A 20,023-nucleotide genomic window follows, 5' to 3' on the forward strand; every position below is an offset into this window, starting at 1 on the left:
CTTCTCCTATACTTAACAAAGAATGATTCAAGCTAACCACCATATTGAAAACAGATTGACATTAAATGTAGTTATTGCACCAGTTATTAACCAACGCAATGGAAGCAAACTTCTGAACAGAAATAGATGCATGCAGGACAGCAATGTTTGATGTCTGAGCTTCAATATTAGGCTGCATAAATGTCATGATAAAGAATAGTACAGAACATTAGATCACCACAATCTCTCTTGCACACAATAACTGCCAACTGCTAGAGAAATGTATGCATAGAGCTGACAGAACCTCCCCACATCCTGTTGCTGAATTATAATTACTACACTATAAAACTAAATCTAAGATGTGAAAAATAAATGGTGTACTTCACATCATCCCACATGAATCTTTGTTTGATGGACTCCAATACCTAGAGGGGATGTAAGTTTATTTTTCAATTCTGCATCAGTAACAAAGAAATGTACTTTTAAATAATTTTTCTACAGTTTTATTTAACCTAAAGTAATGGCAGTCCACATAGCCACTTGTCTAAAGTTTCAGTTTGTACCTTAGCAGAAGTAGCATGAAAGTTTTGTACTTTGGAGAGTTGCAAATAGTTTTAAACATGATAGAATAGTCCTTTTGATTTGGACTGTGAACTTCCTACTCTTATACAGGTAAGACATGGGAGTTGCTACACTTTTAACTAACTCATTTCAATCACTTTTCAGCAGTCACCCAACCACTGACTTCCCCCATCCAAAAGACAAACATGTAGATCATCATAATCAAATACATAAAAAATGAGGGTTACTATACTTTTGGCTATCTAAGTTTCAACTACTTTCACTCCAAGAGATGTATGTACACATGTCATAGGATGTATCCAGCTACACTAAGGTGGATAAGCAATTGGAGATACACAAACATCTGCCTGCATTTCTAACTGTACGATGTGGTGCCAGCCAGTTCAGATATGTATCTTGGAGGAGAAATCTGTTCACAACATGGGATTACCTAATGTCATGCAGTGTGCTCAGGCAACACTAGTCTTCAATTACATGTAGTAAGTCAGCCTAACTGGATGCCTCCACGCATCATCCAGCACAGCACAGTACTATGTAGGATTTGACAACAGCCATACATCTCAGAGTGAAAAATAGCATATTAAAACATGTTTAGTAGGTCAGCATCTTGGATTCTGATGTCACAGAGAATGTGCCAGTATCTCAGGAGGTTCTATACTTAGCACAAGTGACCTAATTCCACAGTGATGTCAGGGGAAAATCTACCACCCATTTTGAATTTTATATTTAGCACAAGTCTCCCACTTCCACCAACAGGACAATGCACCATGACAATGCATCATTTCTGATTGTTTTGGATTTCCCACCATTTTACAGTTAGGACAACAGTCCTACTTCCACAGTGACCTTATGGGAATGGGGGTACAACCCACTAGCGCAATTGGCCTAGCTTTGAATTTCCAAACAATTTTTAAATTTCCTACCAATTTTTTGAACTATCAGATAATTGATACACAGGGAAATTGACGTATTAGAAGAAATCTGGCAACAATAAATTAAATGAGCCATGACATCTTAGGGAAGGGGGAATTCTGGCAACAACGCATTTTGTGTCGAACCCCGCACTTCCAACTTGCAACAGTAGGTAGATAATAGAGGTTCTGGCGCATAGTAGCTAAGCTGTGACACCATCGCTGGCATCATCGGATTTCCCTACCCCTACCTCTCCACCCCTCTGATGTAGGCCAATTTGCCTTATATATAAAATGGTGGAAAATTCAAAAAATTGGTGGGAAATTAGAAAACAGTCAGTGTTTTCCCCCACTCTTATGATATTGTGATGGAGTGTTGTTGTCCCAAGTATAGATTGGTGGGAATTTAAAAAATTCAAGAAGGCCCCTTGTGGGGCTGGTGACTGTTGGTCAATTGTGCTAACTATACAATATCATGGGACACTGCCACAGTCTCAATGGCATCAGAATTCAAGATGCTACAGCAAATGGAAGTAACCAGTCTGATGATTGATTTAACATGTTTTCTCCAAGATATTATTCACTCTGACATAGCAAACAGGTCAGTTATAGAATTTCAGGATTTTCCTCTCTGACATGATGGTTTAAACAATTATTTAAGCTTGGCCAACACATATGTCACGCAGCATCATGTTATTTCAATTCAAAAATTTCAAGCCCACTTTTCTCTTAATTTTAAACAAATGTTCTTCTGATGTTGCAGTTCAAACAAGTTGGTTTGAAGCTTATTTTAAAACTGTATGGTTGTTGCTATCATGTTGTGTAGAAGGAACAATTGCATCCTTATTGAACATCATACCAAGGGGGATGGGCCCTCTGCCCCCACTGCCACCCCTGGGAGCAGTCTGCGTGCACCAGTTGTCTGCGAAGGGCTGGGTCTGGTAGTGAACAGCCACTGTACTACACTATACGGAGAGAGATGCCTGCAGGGTAGGTGACACATATGGATAGTGTCTCACTGGCATGCTCCCAGCAGATTGCAGTGTGTGCTTGATGTCTTACCACTCTTGCACTATTTCCATGACTGGTTGCTCAAAACTCCTATAGCTTACCCACACCAAGAGATATTGGCAGCATGGTCCAGTTTCCACCTTGCGATTAACATCACAAATGATGCACTGTACAGGGAGATTGCTTTTACTTGCATGTCAGAGCTCGGAGTCTTTTGTGTCACCATACTACATCAATTGGGAATTCACGCAGTTGTCTGTGCTGTGTTGTTCACAAAGGCAGTCTGCCACGTGAAAGCCAAAATGGTTATATCTAAGAGACAGCTTTCAGACACAATTCTAAGATCATACAATTTTATACTTAAACATGCTCTTAATTTTTGAACATGGTGGCTTTCATAGTGCTAAAGAAAGGCATTGGAACTGTGCTGACATTCCACAGCTGGAGTAGCCTATGTGGTTCTCTACAGACTGCCCAATTGGATCTCACCATTCTCTGCATTGTGTCACATGGTTTCATGTAAGCAACAAACTGAACCACACTAAGATTCTGCAGGCCAGTTGGTGTCTCACTGAATGTCAAAGGCACCTTACATGAAGTGCACTCCATCTCCAACCACAACCACCAATGGAGACAGATTTGTAACAGCCAGTGACGGTCCATACTGTATGAGTGCAAGCAGATATCCCTTGCCTTTTGTCCAATACAGGCTGTGTGCCACACCACAACCCCACAACCAGTTCACTCTATAATGTGATACAATTTTCAGACACATCCCTAAGGCTACACGATTTTGCTCTTAAACATGCTCTCTTAGTCATCTGTAATGCAATGCTGTTAATATTGCAATTTAGGTAATCTATTTCCCTAACATACACACATCTAGTAAGTTATATTTGTACAGAATTTCACATGACTGTGGCCACAAAATTTAGGAGGGTGAAACTTCTACTTTGTACACCAAATACACAATCAATTCCTTCTGCCACAAATTGTTACTGGTTTCCAGAGGTGTATAATGCCAGCTGTTTACAAAATTCATTTCTGATTATAATTTGGAAATTATAGGACACTCACACCATTCCTATAAAATATCATCAGTGGTGGTAAATGTATGTGATGAAACAAAGATATCTCACTAGAGTAATGGCCCTTTCCCTTCTTACGCATGGCATTTCAACATGAAGAAACTGTCACTATTGTCAGACAATAGACCATACTGCATCCTGTTATCATGGTCTGGAGACTGCAGGCAAGTAGATCTCCCAAGCATCAGTCTAAAGGGGAATGACATTGTCAGCATAGTGAACCTACTAATTATGCTGCCCAGTCCAGTGCATTGGTGGCCAGCATCCTCTGCAAGGCTGCTGGCCAACAGTGATAAATTGTACCCCACTCTAGTGAGAAGCATTGCCATTTCTGTCATGAAACATTAATGTGAAAGTTTACAGAACATGCAGCTGTGACAAGCAGTCGATAGATTCATATCTCACATAAGAACCTCAAGGCCAAAAGAAAGCAGGACTCATACAGACATATATACCCATTTTATCAACATTAAACTATCATTACTTGATGGTCTGATATGCTTTTATGCACAGTGGAATGACAACACTCTTAGACAGTGACTGTACTAAGGTGGGGCCATGAAGCCTAAGACCATTGGTCATGGTGTTGTAGGATAGAATAGGCAGGAACCTTTACTTATATAAACAAACACCACATACCAAGCTGCAAGTGATGATTGCTACACCAACCATGCCAACCGCCGCAAAGTTGAACCTGTTTCATCCTACTTGTAATAGGGTAAGACTGTTTTTTATTTGATCAACTGTAGGGGATGTCAGCAGACCACAGAATCCACCAGTGCAATGCAAGACAGCCATGATCATGCAGCAAATGTCTGCAGCTAGAGCAGAGCTGAGTCAGGGTGATGGACACCACAGGCCACACCACCTCCAATAATGCACAAGACACCAGCAGATGTCATTCAATGGATCAGATACGTCTGTACAATCCAACAAATGAAATGTGCACTGTATTCACATTCCAATGCCATTCTGTGAAAGCTATCGAGCAGACCAAGGCCACCTCATGATAAGTCCATGGTACTAGTCTACCAGTTGCACAGGTATGAGACTATTAATAACCCCCACCTCAGCACCACAGACAATGCCATCAGACAATAATTATACTACAAAGGGTCACACTTTGGATCAGAAAGTCTTGGTATTTAATCCCTTGTCAGTCAGTTGTAGGATAAGTCCATGGTACTAGTCTACCAGTTGCATAGGTATGAGACTATAAATAACCCCCACCTAGGCACCACAGACAATGCCATCAGACAATAATTATACTACAAAGAAAGCCTTGGTATTTAATCCCTTGTCAGTCAGTTGTAGGATATGTATCTACCATTTACCATTTCTTGTGTGTCTTTTGACATTTGTTTGTGTACTGTAGTCATAAATTGTAGAATAATACAGTCGCCTCCTTCAACCATGATACTTTATAAAACTGATGAATATAGAACCATAAACAGTGTTGGTGTCTGTGTAATCAATTTAAACATAGTCTTCTTATAAGTTAACCACTATAGCAAATGAACTGCTGTGAAATATAGTAATTCCACCAGCTTTAAAACTCCAACAAATTGCTTTGCATTTTCTCGATGCACTATGTTATTTTCTTATAACCCACTACACATAGAAGCACATGACACAGGATGAATTACAAATACTGCTTCTGACTGTGGAAAATACCTAGCAACACTGAAGAGATACAAATGGGAGCTTAATATGATGTTCCTTCAGCAGGGTAGTTTATAAATTCATCTGTCATTCATAGCAGCATAGGCTGATGTTAGGAGTGGTCACTGCACCAGAGCAAACATTTCTGACCATTGCAGATTGGATGGAATGCATGGCTATGACTAAATATTAGAGAGAAATGCTATTTAGGGCACTCTAATTGTAAGTCAATGTGTCCCGATATTACATAGGCACATTTTTAAAACTACACAGCTTTACATTTACCTATTCTCCAATATTAGAACTGGATAACTACAGTGCTGGAAGGACTACAATGTAACAGTTGTGGGAGCTATTTTCAGCAATGCACACCACCAACCTGATGCCTCTAATGCCATTTACAGTGCACAAATATTCCACTACCAAGACTATTTGAATCCAGCTTTCATATAGATAAGAAACAGGGGTCACTACACATTCAACCATCTGGTTACAACTACCTCTTAAGATCACACAACTACCCACTTCCTCCATCCAAATGACATACATGTAGAGATCATCATGCACAGGAGACTTCTTAGGACTTTTTGAAGGGTAACGAATAACAACAAAGATTATCATACAAAAACTTTTATTAATTTTGCATACACACAGAAAACAAATCTTGCCTTATACTTTTTTGACAAAGTTTTTAGAACATTGAGCTTAATTTTTAACTTGTTGCTTAAAATCACATGTGTATCAGCTACTTCTTTCTCCAGCCAGTAATTTGACAAATAAAAAGATGGTACATTTCCAAATTGTCATCTAATTTTCTTCCTGTAAAATATCTGTTTTATGGTTTTAACAGTTAGCTCTGTTCCTTCTTTCAGTTCTTAGGTGAGAGCATTCAGGATTTTAATTTTCTCTCTTAAATTCTACGTGACACTATTATTAAAGCATTTCACATCTTCCTATGTACAAATATGGGAATGGAAGTTTATAAAAGAAATTGTTGTGTATCCTTTAATGTAGTAAACGTTCTCAATTCCATTACTTTCAGACAGTACTCCCACATATGACAGTTTCCATTTCTGTTTCCTGTAAATGCAGATACTTTATATTCCATGTGATAAAAGGACACAGAAAAATAGTTAAATTGGGCTATGAGTTTACAATTGGACTGCAGATATAACCATATTTAGAAGACATGACTAGAAGACCAGAGATCACATGACTGGAATTGCAACTATCTTGAACCTTAGAAGAATAAAAGGGGGCCTGATAGCTGCAACTGATCTGTCTTTTGTGGTAGTGGAAAGTGTCAGCACAACTTTCTGTAATGTACTAAACAGCCCTCAGTTATTAGGGAGGAAGGCAAGACCAGCCAATGACTGCTTTGGTTTGTGGTTGTTAGTGGAGAACCTGGATAATCTTGCTACTGATATTGGCCACAAAAATTACACCAAAAATGATATGTTCCTTACCAAGAAGAATTTAAATGCACTTACGTCCATTACAGAACCATTTTATCATAACATTATGTTAGTTAAAATCTGTAGCTAAGTGGACTATCAAGAAAAAATTTGAAAAGGGATGGACTCTAATGCTGAAGAAGAAATTGTGTGGTAATTTAACTATTATCTACATAGTATACTCTCCAAGTTTGTCACTGTGAGACATTGACTAAAGGCAAAACTGCCGTTTCTCCTAAACAGAAACAACAATGTCATATGAAGAGGAATATTATGAAAAACCAGTAAGGGAGCACTATTTCGACCTAACTACAAAATCCTGTGACTATACTACATAAAGTGGAATTAGCCTGTGTTAAAATTGGTGTTATAGTGGGAGAGCTGCCTTGAATACTGCAGCAATTTCATGAAGACAACTATTACCTTTTGGATTTGGACGTAATGCAAGATTTTCCCAGAATTTTTAACAAAATGGAGATGTGAAACCACCTAATATCAAACCACAACTTCTATGTGGAAGGTTACTGCCAGGGAAACATCATCTGATTGTCGACAATGATAAGACAGTTGGGATTGACAATTTAAGGTGGATGAGCTCCAATTTTAGAGTAAAGATACATAACAAATTTATGTGCCAAATCACAAGCATGGGAGTGAACAATGGTATCGGTAATAACTTTGTAGATTTTATAAAGTGTCCAGCCCAGTAACTACAAGAAACTTTTGCATCATTCTTGGCTATAGCACATGGTATCAACACACTAGAGGCTACAGCATGCAGCTACAGAATATACTGTGTATTTCATCCAGTGCAAGACTCTTTCCTTGTTTTAAACACTAACAAACAGTATTTACAAAGTTATCCGCCATACTCAGAGCCAATTAATGGATAACTTATAGAACAACAGCTGCATGGTGTTTAACAATGTTCTGCAGTTGTATAACACAAATACCCATAAACTGAGTGGTTTACAAGTCTGTCTGCATACAGTTTTAATTATCTATCAGTAAATTATGTGGAGATTCTTAACACTGACTCCAGCACAGACAATAAAAGAATAATAGAGAAGTATTATATTACAGCAAGAGAAACATATTTTTCTCAGTCTAAGACATTATTCTTCACAATAATATCAAGTATGACATTGCCAAATATGCCTGGTGCATACAAAAAATGTTATTCCAGGACTCAAGAATCAATGCATCAAACAGACTTCAACTATCCCCTGCTAAAGAAATTACTCCCAAGTATAGTTAATACGTAACTTGTATGAAAAAGAAAACAGGAAATGGAGGACACTGAAGACAAGAAACATAAAAACTGGTTTATACTAGAACAACTGCCACAGAGGAAGAATATAAACAGTAATTGGAAAAAGAAGCAGCTATTGCAGATGTGCAAACAGGGTTTACATATTGCCTTAAACATAAAGTATGGAGAAAAGTCTGGCTATGACTGGGGAAAATAAAATATCTAAATTTACAGAATATGTCAAATTACTGGCCAGAGAAAGAAATAGCTGATTCAGATGTGGATTTAAGTTGTTGTTGTTGTTGTCTTCAGTCCAGAGACTGGTTTGATGCAGCTCTCCATGCTACTCTATCCTGTACAAGTTTCTTCATCTCTGAGTAATTACTGCAACCTCGATCTTTCTGAATCTGCTTAGTGTATTCATCTGCTTAGTGTATTTTTACCCACCATACTTCCCTACAATACTAATTTTGTGATTCCTTGATGTCTCAGAACATGTCCTACCAACCGATCCCTTCTTCTAGTCAAGTTGTGCTGCAAATTCCTCTTCTCCACCAATTCTATTCAGTACCTCCTCATTAGTTACGTGATTTGCACATCTAATCTTCAGCATTCTTCTGTAACACCACATTTCGAATGCTTCTTGTCTAAACTACTTATCGTCCATGTTTCACTTCCATACATGACTAAACTCCACACAAATACTTTCAGAAAAGACTTCCTGACACTTAGATCTATACGCGATGTTAACAAATTTTTTTTCTTCAGAAACAATTTCCTTGCCATTGTCAGTCAACATTTTATATCCTTTCTACTTTGACCATCATCAGTTATTTTGCTCCTCAAATAGCAATACTCATGTACTTCTTTAAGTGTCTCATTTCCAAATCTAATTCCCTCAGTATCACCTAATTTAATTTGACTAAATTCCATCATCCTCATTTTGCTTTTGTTGATGTTCATCTTATATCCTCCTTCCAAGATACTGTCCATTCCATTCAACTGCTCTTCCAGGTCCTTTGCTGTCTCTGACAGAATTACAATGTCATCAGCAAACCTCAAAGTTTTTGTGTCTTCTTAATGGATTTTAATTCCTCTTAATTTCTCATTTGTTTCCTTTATAGCTTGCTCAATATATAGATTGAATAACATCGGGTATAGACTACAACCCTGCCCCACTCCCTTCTCAATGACTGCTTCCCTTTCATTCCCCTCAAGTCTTATAACTGCTATGTGGTTTCTGTACAAATTGTAAATAGTTTTTGCTCCCTGTATTTTACCCCTGCCACCTTCAGAGTTTGAAAGTGAGTATTCCATTTAGTATTATCAAAAGCTTTCTCTAAGTCTACAAATGCTAGAAATGTAGGTTTGCCTTTCCTTAGCCGATCTTCTATACTTAGCACAAGTGACCTACTTTTACCAGTATAATAAAGCTTGTCCTTGATTTTTGAATTTCCCACCAATTTCTACTTAGGATAATGGCCCTACCTCCAACATGACATCACAGGAGTAGCAGAAAACCCTTGCCAATTTTTAATTTCTTGCTAGTTTTTTGAATTTATTGCTATTTTATGCAGAGGGAAATTGATCTACACCAGAGGGATGGAGGGGTGGGGAAATCTGGTAACAAAGCATTTGGTGCCCAAACCCACATTACCTACCTACTACAACAACCACTGCAGGGTTAGAAGATGTGGAAGGGGTTCATGTTTTATTGTTTGTCTTTCTATACTAACTCATGGATATCCCTCACTTGTATGCCTCAGCTGCTATGGCATACATTTTGACATGGATGTAACATGGATTCAGGAATGCACATTACAGCCTTCAAATATGATATGGTACATATTTGTAGCAAGGAAAATGGAAATGAATTAAGGCTGTTGTACAACACAAAGAGCAGATGAAAACTGACATCCAAAACATTTAGTAAACATGTGTGCTTAAATATGAGTATTTATTTATTCATTTAGTCCTTCAAATCCTACATATATAGAATATATACAAGGATATTGAACTTGGTTAGGCCTTTACAAGATAAAATACAGTTTGTATTGCATTCCTAAGGACTAGATACTGATGTAATATAGCAAAGAATCATATATACAACAAACATCAGTGGCAACAAACAAAGTAGAATATTCAGAATGCATCTTTATTTTTGTTTTCTGGTTTCTAGGTACTCTGTCAGACTGTAAAAGCAATGATCAATTAAATATGCCTTTAGTTCAGCCTTAAAATTACTGAGCTTGCTTACTGATTTAATACGGTTAGGCAGATTATTGTAAATTTTTATCCCAGTATGTAGGGTGCCTGTTTGGCACGATGACGTTCTCACCTGTTTCATATGAAGGTCAGATTTTTGCTTGGTATTGTATGCATGTATATCTTCATTTTTAATACAATATCTGGGTGTCTATCAATATATTTTTTGATGAAGGCTGATGTTTCATAGATAAAAATGCAAGGAAGAGGAAGAACTGGCAGTTTTTTGAATATGGGTCTGCATGATTTTGTATTGTTTAGTTCGTCAATAATTCTTAATAGTCTCTTGTGCATCCTGAAAAGTTTAGTATTTGTTGTTGCATTGCCGCAGAAGATTATGCCATATTTAATTACAGAATGTACATAGGACTAATATACATTTAACTGGCTGGCTTTGCTGCAACAAGTTTTTAAGATCCTTATCATGTAGCAGGTTTTGCTTGGTTTTCTTTGCCAATGTTTAATGTGTACCTCCCATTTTGTGTTGTTCTGGAGGCAGAGTCCCAGAAATTTTGTGCTGTCAACACTTTCAAGAATTCTGCCCCTTAGTTCTATTTGTATGTTCGGGTGGTGTCTTCCTTTTAGATTATAGAAGTTCAGTGCTACTGTCTTTTCTTTGTTTATAGTACTTATCGGTTAATCATCCACTCACATATATAACACTACAACACTTCGTAAGACAATTAGAGTGTCACAGCTTTGAGGTTGCTGAGGGTGGCGGCAACCTGAAACCGAACAGTTGACACAAAGCTTTCCAAATGGTGCCAACTTTTAACAATCAGTGCTTGGGCATAAGTAGCCAATTTATTCCACTTTTACCATACCTAGCTTGTAACATACTAATTGATGTAGATTGGCAATTCATAACAAAATTGGCCCGATCTGCCATCCTACAATGTCAGTATCAGCTCTGAAGCAAAGACATTTGATGAATACTGGCCTAGATGCAATGTTATTAACTCCTATACTCGGTTCATTCCAAGTTTAACATGAAAGTAAACATTGCTCAATGTATTTCTCCACATTTTTTTTATCTCATTGAGGTACAAGCTAAGCAATATCTATGTAATAACATTTATATACTTTAACCATTGGTACTTTTATGTATGTACTGATGGTGGTTATGCTACACAACAGTTGTTTATTGACAAACAAATAATTCAACTCAATTCAATTTCTGTGGAACTTAAACCACGCCCTGCTGAGTACCATTACATATTTGGCGTCACAAATGTGGCAGTCAAGTTTAGGCTTGTTGTGCAGACCTATATAATGCATGCTCCAACAGCTAATAAGCATTCTGTGGGGATTTGAGCACTCTGCTGTGAATGTTGTAGCCAATGTGAGCATTAGACCGGATCATAGTGAGTTATTTAGTGAACTGTGAAATAAATTATTGCAGTTGTCATGGCTGATGTTGGTCGTAAGTGAAAATTTTACACAGACAAGAAAGAGACATACCGGGTGATCAAAAAGTCAGTATAAATTTGAAAACTTAATAAACCACGGAATAATGTAGATAGAGAGGTAAAAATTGACACACATGCTTGGAATGACATGGGGTTTTATTACAACAACAACAACAAAAAAGTTTACAAAATGTCGAACAGATGGCGCTGGACAGCAAAACGTCAGTGACAGGTGAGAGGTACGCTGATATGTTACAGAATCACATCATCCCCAGCCTGGCTGATAAACAACTGCTGGAACATACAATATTTATGCAGGATGGCACTCCACCCCATATTGCTAGATGCGTGAAAGATCTCTTGTGCCCGTCGTTTGGTGATGATCGTGTGCTCAACTGCCACTTTCGTCATGCTTGGCCTCCCAGGTCCCCAGAGCTCAGTCCGTGCGGTTATAGGCTTTGGGGTTACTTGAAGTCGCAAGTGTATCGTGATCGACTGACATCTCTAGGGATGCTGAAAGACAACATCCGACGCCAATGCCTCACCATAACTCCGGACATGCTTTACAGTGCTGTTCACAACATTATTCCTTGACTACAGCTATTGTTAAGGAATGGTGGTGGACATATTGAGCATTTCCAAAGAACATCATCTTTGCTTTGTCTTACTTTGTTATGCTAATTATTGCTATTCTGATCACATGAAACGCCATCTGTCAGACATTTTTTGAACTTTTGTATTTTTTTTTGTTCTAATAAAACCCCATGTCATTCCAAGCATGTGTGTCAATTTTTACCTCTCTATCTACATTATTCCATGATTTATTCAGTTTTCAAATTTATACTGACTTTTTGATCACCTGGTATATTGCAAGACGCAAACTTTCATCAAGCACAAAGCATGTGTATACGCATACTGCAACTGTCGCTTGGATCCAGCAGCAGTGTCTTGACATGTGTGAAGCACCATCATTTGTGGATCAGACTATAGTAATGTACAGTTCTTATCAGCACTGTGCAAGGATTAGGTTGCAGCTGCAACATCAGCATACTGTAACAGCCAAACAACAACAAGTCAATTCCCCTGTATATGTGATTGGTAAAAACAAGCCCCAGGAAAACAGTATAGATTCAGATTCAATTTAAAATAATTTGTGCAGACAATAAAATTGATAGGGTCAAGTGGAAAGTGAAAGCTATGAGAAACAATGAGAAGCAGAAAAATCTGTAGCAAACACAGAATGTTTCAGCTGCATGAATGTGCAATGTAGAAGTGTATTGTAGAGATTTCAAGAGTAGACAGTTTCCATATGTTCCATTTTTCTTTCCCCATAGCTGATTCACTTGACACGATCTCCTATCTACTGCCATTTTATTTCTGAAATTGGCCATACTGGTAGTGACAGATTTTTTTCCTAAAATTTACAGATGACATTAAGCACAGTCAGTTTCCAGTTTCTTTTTAACAGTTTATCATGCCTGTGTTTTGCTCCAGAACTCAGAACAACTTCAGACATTTTCACAATGTGTGCAAATGAAAAGATCACATGAACGTGAGTGGCACAACACAGAAAGTGATTGCCCATTGAGATCTGAAACAAGACTTATATGAATTAAACATTTAATGTAGTGTTTGTCAACAACAATGAAGACTTTCAATGATTTGGCATGTCTCATTGTGTCATTCATGACAGGATATCAATGAAATAATTTATATAGGTTCTCTTTATGGAGATGCCACATCAGGCGTAAATACACTGCATTCATAAACCTGTACTGAGTGGGTGTTTGTTTACATTACGAGATTAGATTTAAACTTACGATGAAGTATGCAAATATAATCCTGCTTGAAGCTTTAAAATCACCACTGGACCTTTGCAGAAGATTCACATAAGTGAAAATTTTAGTGAAATAATGCCAACTAAGAAATTCCATGCTTATGAAGCAAATCTGAGAAACTACCTGTATTACAATGGTCATGATAAGAAGTTTACTGTGCTATGAGCTTGAGAGAATTGTGAGTTGTACACATCACACAATGAAACGTTAATACATGGAATTATATATGGGAGTGGAAAAATACATTGTCTGATCAAAATTATCTACACATCACTATATAATGTGGTCTGGGCAACTAGATGTCATGAGAAATGGTTCCAAGAGTATGAAAGAAAGTGGAGAGAATTGTGTCGTCAGTAGAGAAGCACTAACAACAAAATAGGTTGATCAAGAGAGTACAGAAAATCGAATGTTGGCTTGTCGCTGGATGTTACCCAAGAAACAGATCCTTCAGAGACATTTCAACCCTTCTAAAGCTGCCAAGGTCAAATGTTGGTGATGTGACTGTGAAGAGGAAATGCAAAGAGACAAGCAAATTACTACCAACATTCCAGCTATCACAATGACCGTGCATAGGAAGTAAAAAGAACTGGGTACAATGGCTGGGAATTCTTTTTAAGCCACACATTTCTGTAGTCATTGCTAGGTGACACTTGGGTTGCTGTAAAGGACACTGGACAGTGAATGACTGTGAAAGGCATTCATTCAAATTTCAACTGTCAGTATACTCATTCTTAATTGAATTTTGAATCAGAAGTCTACTGCAAAGATAACCTTTATTAGGGATATTGATTGCTTAACATATTACAGTCTTTGACTAGCCAAGGCTGTAGGTATGAGCCAATCACTGGCCTGTGTGGGCTTTTATTGCATGTTTGTGAGCCCCATTGAATGGTGGACTAAGCATTCTGATTTCTGCATTCATCTGCTGTTCTTCCTGTTTCCTGCATGCAGTACTATTCTGGATGACTGGTCTCACAGCTTGCTAATGGACATTGGTATTTTAATTGAGGTCACTTTCTGATGGCTGTTCTCAGCTGCAAATTACTAGAAGTATTGTGGGAATGTGGCTTGCAATTTGCAGCTTAGCTTCATATGCTTAAAAGTGTCTTCACTTATGTTACAATTTAACTGCCATTTTACAGTGGAGTGGACCATGACCCATTTTCATGGTACAACCTAGTCTTTCAATTGCACAGCTGTGAAGTAGGTGAAATGCCCATGTCACAATCCTATTAGGTTATGTGTGTTCGGTATTTCATAATGTATCTAGGGTACTTCTTTATTCAATTTTTCATATGTCATGGACATGTATATCATGTGGTCCATAAAGGGACAAGTGTACTCTTTTGTTTATTACTGCTTTTGAATTGTGTCTTAATAATCATAAATTTAACTAAAGTATCTATAACTCTTTCATTCCTGAGACACTCATGAAATCCATACTAAAATGTGACTGCAAGTGCTTTTATATTCATTTTAATATCTATTCTTAATTAAAGCATGAACTTTGCTCTGAATTCTGGCTTCAGAAGCAACATTAGTCAATCTAAAACAAAACTGGAATCAGAAGAGGCTTTTTCAGCACTGCAAACAGTAGCAACCTTTCTAAAATGTTAAGATGTTTTTAGCATGGAAGGTAAGTGGTGCTGATGCCAAGACTCTGATACTGCCTGTTGCTCATCGCATTATGTTTGACATGATTGATGTTTATGTACTACAGGTTTTTGTGTGGACAAGCATCAGACTGAGGCATGCATCCTCATGAAAGAAAGATCAGGTTCATGTTCATCTAATCAGGTTATGAAATTTCTAGAAGCTACTGATCTTAAATTCACTCAAATACTCATTTATGTCCTCATTTCTTACCATTGTTCATTGTAACTATCCCCTACTTTTGAATATGTTTATGAAACTGTGGTCAAATTGCATTATAAATTACTTCTTGGGCCAAAATTTTATATGAAAAGGGTCAGTTATTTTGAGGGTCATTTTCTGAAGACATATTTTCATATGCTCAGATAAATTACAGAAAATGAGTAGGATGATTATACGTGGTGATCCTGCCAGGATATGTCCTGGATAAGCTTTTAATATTTACTTGGTAGCAATCATAATTATTTTGGGTGATTCTTCCCCGCAGTTGTCTGGTACTTGTCTTTTTATGATTCACATGAGGGGTGACTCAGCAATGATTTTGTCAGCAAACATACGAAAAATTCTCTGGTCAGTGTTTGCAGTGGTGCTACTGGACTACCTTCAGAGTCAGTTTGTTCTGAGCTTCTGTACTATGTGCAGCCATTTTATGTATTGCTACCAAGCAATATAGTGCACAATTATGCACTTGTCTCAGACATTTTAACAGGAGCATCCTCACCTGGGTCCATTTTTCAATTGGTACCCACGGTATTTTTACCATTTGGATCATATTGTGTAATTCACAACAGATGATCGACATCTTCATGGTGCAGACAGTGTCATGACAGATAACTTATCCAGCATCAATGCTGCCTTAGTATACATTAACTGTGACAAAATAGCAGAAGCACAACTATAGGACAAGCAATCCAATGAACTCTTACACTACACTATAACTGGGTTGTGCCTGGGACCTCACACTGTTCCCATCTCCTCAAAACAATTACTCTTTAATAGTTCACAGTATCATCTTCGACCACCAGTACCTCTCAGCATGTCAAGACTCATCTTTGATAAACTACATGGGCAGTCCCATCCATGGATCCAACCAACAATGAAACTTGTACTTGTCACAGGCCACTCCATGTGACCAAGTGTGAAAAAAGATTGTAAAACTTGGGCATGAGCATATGCTGCCACCATGATATAAAGTACGGTGACACAGGCCAATCACAACAATCCCTAAGGGCTGCTTTCAGCATACCTACATAGACCTTGTCAGGGGCCCCTCACTGACTCATGTGGTTTTCCCTATATGCTTTCAAGGGTAACCTGCTGCGCCGAGACTATATCAGTATCTGATATCACTCCAAATACAACAGAAAAAGTATCTGTCAGATTATGAATTTCCCATTTTGGTTGTCCTACCTCAGTTATTACTGGTCAAGGCAGACAATTTGAATCAGCACTTTTTAACCAAACTCTGTCATGTGTGTAATGTCCAGCACTTCCGAACCACAGATTATCACCCCAAAGTAATGGGCTAGGGAAGAGCTGGCATTGCACACTAAAAATAGCCCTCATGTGTTGTGGAGAGGAATGGATGGCAACCCTGCCGTGGGTGCTTTTAGTCTTGCATTTGGCATGTAAGGAAGACCTCCACACATCCCTAATGGAAATCTTCTCTACAGGGTACCACTAACTCTACTGACAGGCTTCACAGACCCATCCTTATTACTAGCAGAGAAAGAACTGTCTCTGCTAGTCCATGAGGCAAATTAACACATCACTTGCTTCAAGATACCTCCTCTACAAAAACATGGTTCACACAAAATCTTCATCCAACAAACCCTAAAGGACTGCAGCTATGTAATGCTGAGAGATGATACTACCTTCTTAGCATTGCAATGGCCCACAATGAGTGATCAGACAGGACACGAACACATTTCATGTCTCAGTGAAGGAAAAACTGACAACAGTTACTGTCAACAGACTCAAGCCTGCATGTATCTGATAGGATACTTCCAATGCAAAGTAAATGGCACTGACCATATGGACAAAAGTACTCACATCAACTCAGATGATGATATATTTGTAGAGAAGCAGACGTGCAATGGTTTCAACCTCAAGAGATTTCAGTTACACTCATCAATGACCTCCTAATAGTGGAAGGACAGTATGGCAAATGGCAGAGCAGTGAAGCGAGACTTCTGGAGATATAATCTCACCATTACCAGACACAACCTCTTCTCAGTCATTATTAGACAGAATCCTCATAGTCACAGCTACTAAGAAACAACCATAGCCTCAGCAGCTGTAAACGGCACAGCACCCACTTGTGGATATGGTTTTACCACCTCCACCAGTCAAGGTTCCATGCCAGTCCAATGCTAATCAGCAATCCCATTATGGATGAGCACGGCAGCTTCCTCTTCACCTCGTGCTATATCATCTCTACTGACCATTAGCAATCCACCTAGCTCCACCACTCCATGAGCTGAGAAATGATCCAGCCTTCCATCGCATAGGCAGCCAGCCATGGCAATGGCAATGAAAGCGTTTCTGAAGAAGAGAAATTTGTTAACATCGAGTATAGATTTAAGTGTCAGGAAGTCGTTTCTGAAAGTATTTGTATGGAGTGTAGCCATGTATGGAAGTGAAACATGGACGATAAATAGTTTGGACAAGAAGAGAATAGAAGCTTTTAAAACGTGGTGCTACAGAAGAATGCTGAAGATTAGATGGGTAGATCATATAACTAATGAGGATGTATTGAATAGAACTGGAGAGAAGAGAAATTTGTGGCACAACTTGACTAGAAGAAGGGATTGGTTGGTAGGGCAAATTCTGAGGCATCAAGGTATCACCAATTTATTATTGGAGGGCAGCGAGGAGAGTAAAAATTGTAGAGGGAGACCAAGAGATGAATACATTAAACAGATTCAGAAGGATGTAGGTTGCAGTAGGTACCGGGAGACGAAGAAGCTTGCACAGGATAGAGTAGCATGGAGAGCTGCATCAAACCAGTCTCTGGACTGAATACCACAACAGCAACAACATCTGCGACTCAGCATTTCTGCTATATGCTGAACAGCAACTTCCCTTCTCTAATATTGTTACATTCCTTCCTGGACTTTCCATTGTTTGATTTCTTTGTTTATGTGAGATACAAGGTGCACATAGATGTTTTGTAGAAGTCTAATACTGTAGGAAAGTGAACAGTTTAAGGAATTTATGAGGATTTACAGTGATAGTGGCACATGTACAGCCATGTGAAAAAAATGCAATCTTGTTCAGATTTTTTTTCTGGAAGATACAACTGTTCCATGCCTGTTATGTTTGGTGGATTGTCTATTTTAATGTGTGTGTTATCTATTGTCTGGTAAAATTTCTTTTGGTTGGTGTTGAATGTTTGGTTTTGTTTCTTTGTATTTTCACTTTTTTTGTATCTTCTAAGTCATTTGGCTAACGCTTGTAATTTCTGCTTCTTTTCATCTAATTGCTCTATCACTTCTTGTTGTGAGATTTTACCTAACCTTTTTCATTTTTGGTCTGATATTTTATTTCTTATAAATTGTGTTAGCTGTCCGATGTCTTTTCTCAGTTTTTCTATTCTGATCTGTAGCCTGTGTTGCCATGCTGGTTTTGTGGGTTTCTTCTGTGTGTTGGTTGGTTCTGATTTCTGCCTAGTGTGTATATTTATTTTAGTGAGTGCTCCGACATAAACCAGTAGTTTTAACTCTTCCATAGTTGTATTTTCATTTATTTTGTTGTGTATGATTGTGTTGATAGTTGTTATTGTTGTTTCGACTTGTGGGTTATTTGGTGGTCTATGCAAGAATGGTCTAATGTCTGTATTTGTCTCTTTGTATTCTATATATGTCAACTGAAATTTTTCTTCTATATCTAACATGTGTGTCACTTCATGTTCTATTTGTGCTTGTTCTGGTGGCTGTCTTAAGATTTCGTTTTCCTCTGATTGTTTAATTGATGCATGTTGTTCTTTGTTTGTTTGCTCTGGGATGTTTGAGTCCATTACTGTATTTTATTCTTCTTCTGATTGCACATTATTTTGTTCCAGTATTTGTTGTACTTGTTGTTTGATGTTTTCTAATTCTGACTGGGGTATCCTGTTATTTTTGATTATTACACGAATCTGATCAGCTAGTCATTGTTCTGTTAAAAATTTTAATTCTGTGTTGTTGTTGTGGTCTTCAGTCCTGAGACTGGTTTGATGCAGCTCTCCATGCTACTCTATCCTGTGCAAGCTTCTTCATCTCCCAGTACTTACTGCAACCTACGTCCTTCTGAATCTGCTTAGTGTATTCACCTCTGGTCTCCCTCTATGGTTTTTACCCTCCACACTGCCCTCCAATGCTAAATTTGTGATCCCTTGATGCCTCAGAACATGTCCTACCAACCGGTCCCTTCTTCTTGTCAAGTTGTGCCACAAACTCCTCTTCTCCCCAATTCTATTCAATACCTCCTCATTAGTTATGTGATCTACCGATCTAATCTTCAGCATTCATCTGTAGCACCACATTTCGAAAGCTTCTAATCTCTTCTTGTCCCAACTACACTCCTGGAAATGGAAAAAAGAACACATTGACACCGGTGTGTCAGACCCACCATACTTGCTCCGGACACTGCGAGAGGGCTGTACAAGCAATGATCACACGCACGGCACAGCGGACACACCAGGAACCGCGGTGTTGGCCGTCGAATGGCGCTAGCTGCGCAGCATTTGTGCACCGCCGCCGTCAGTGTCAGCCAGTTTGCCGTGGCATACGGAGCTCCATCGCAGTCTTTAACACTGGTAGCATGCCGCGACAGCGTGGACGTGAACCGTATGTGCAGTTGACGGACTTTGAGCGAGGGCGTATAGTGGGCATGCGGGAGGCCGGGTGGACATACCGCCGAATTGCTCAACACGT

The sequence above is a fragment of the Schistocerca piceifrons genome, chromosome 1 (assembly GCF_021461385.2).
Source record: "Schistocerca piceifrons isolate TAMUIC-IGC-003096 chromosome 1, iqSchPice1.1, whole genome shotgun sequence".
Classification (NCBI taxonomy): Eukaryota; Metazoa; Arthropoda; class Insecta; order Orthoptera; family Acrididae; genus Schistocerca; species Schistocerca piceifrons.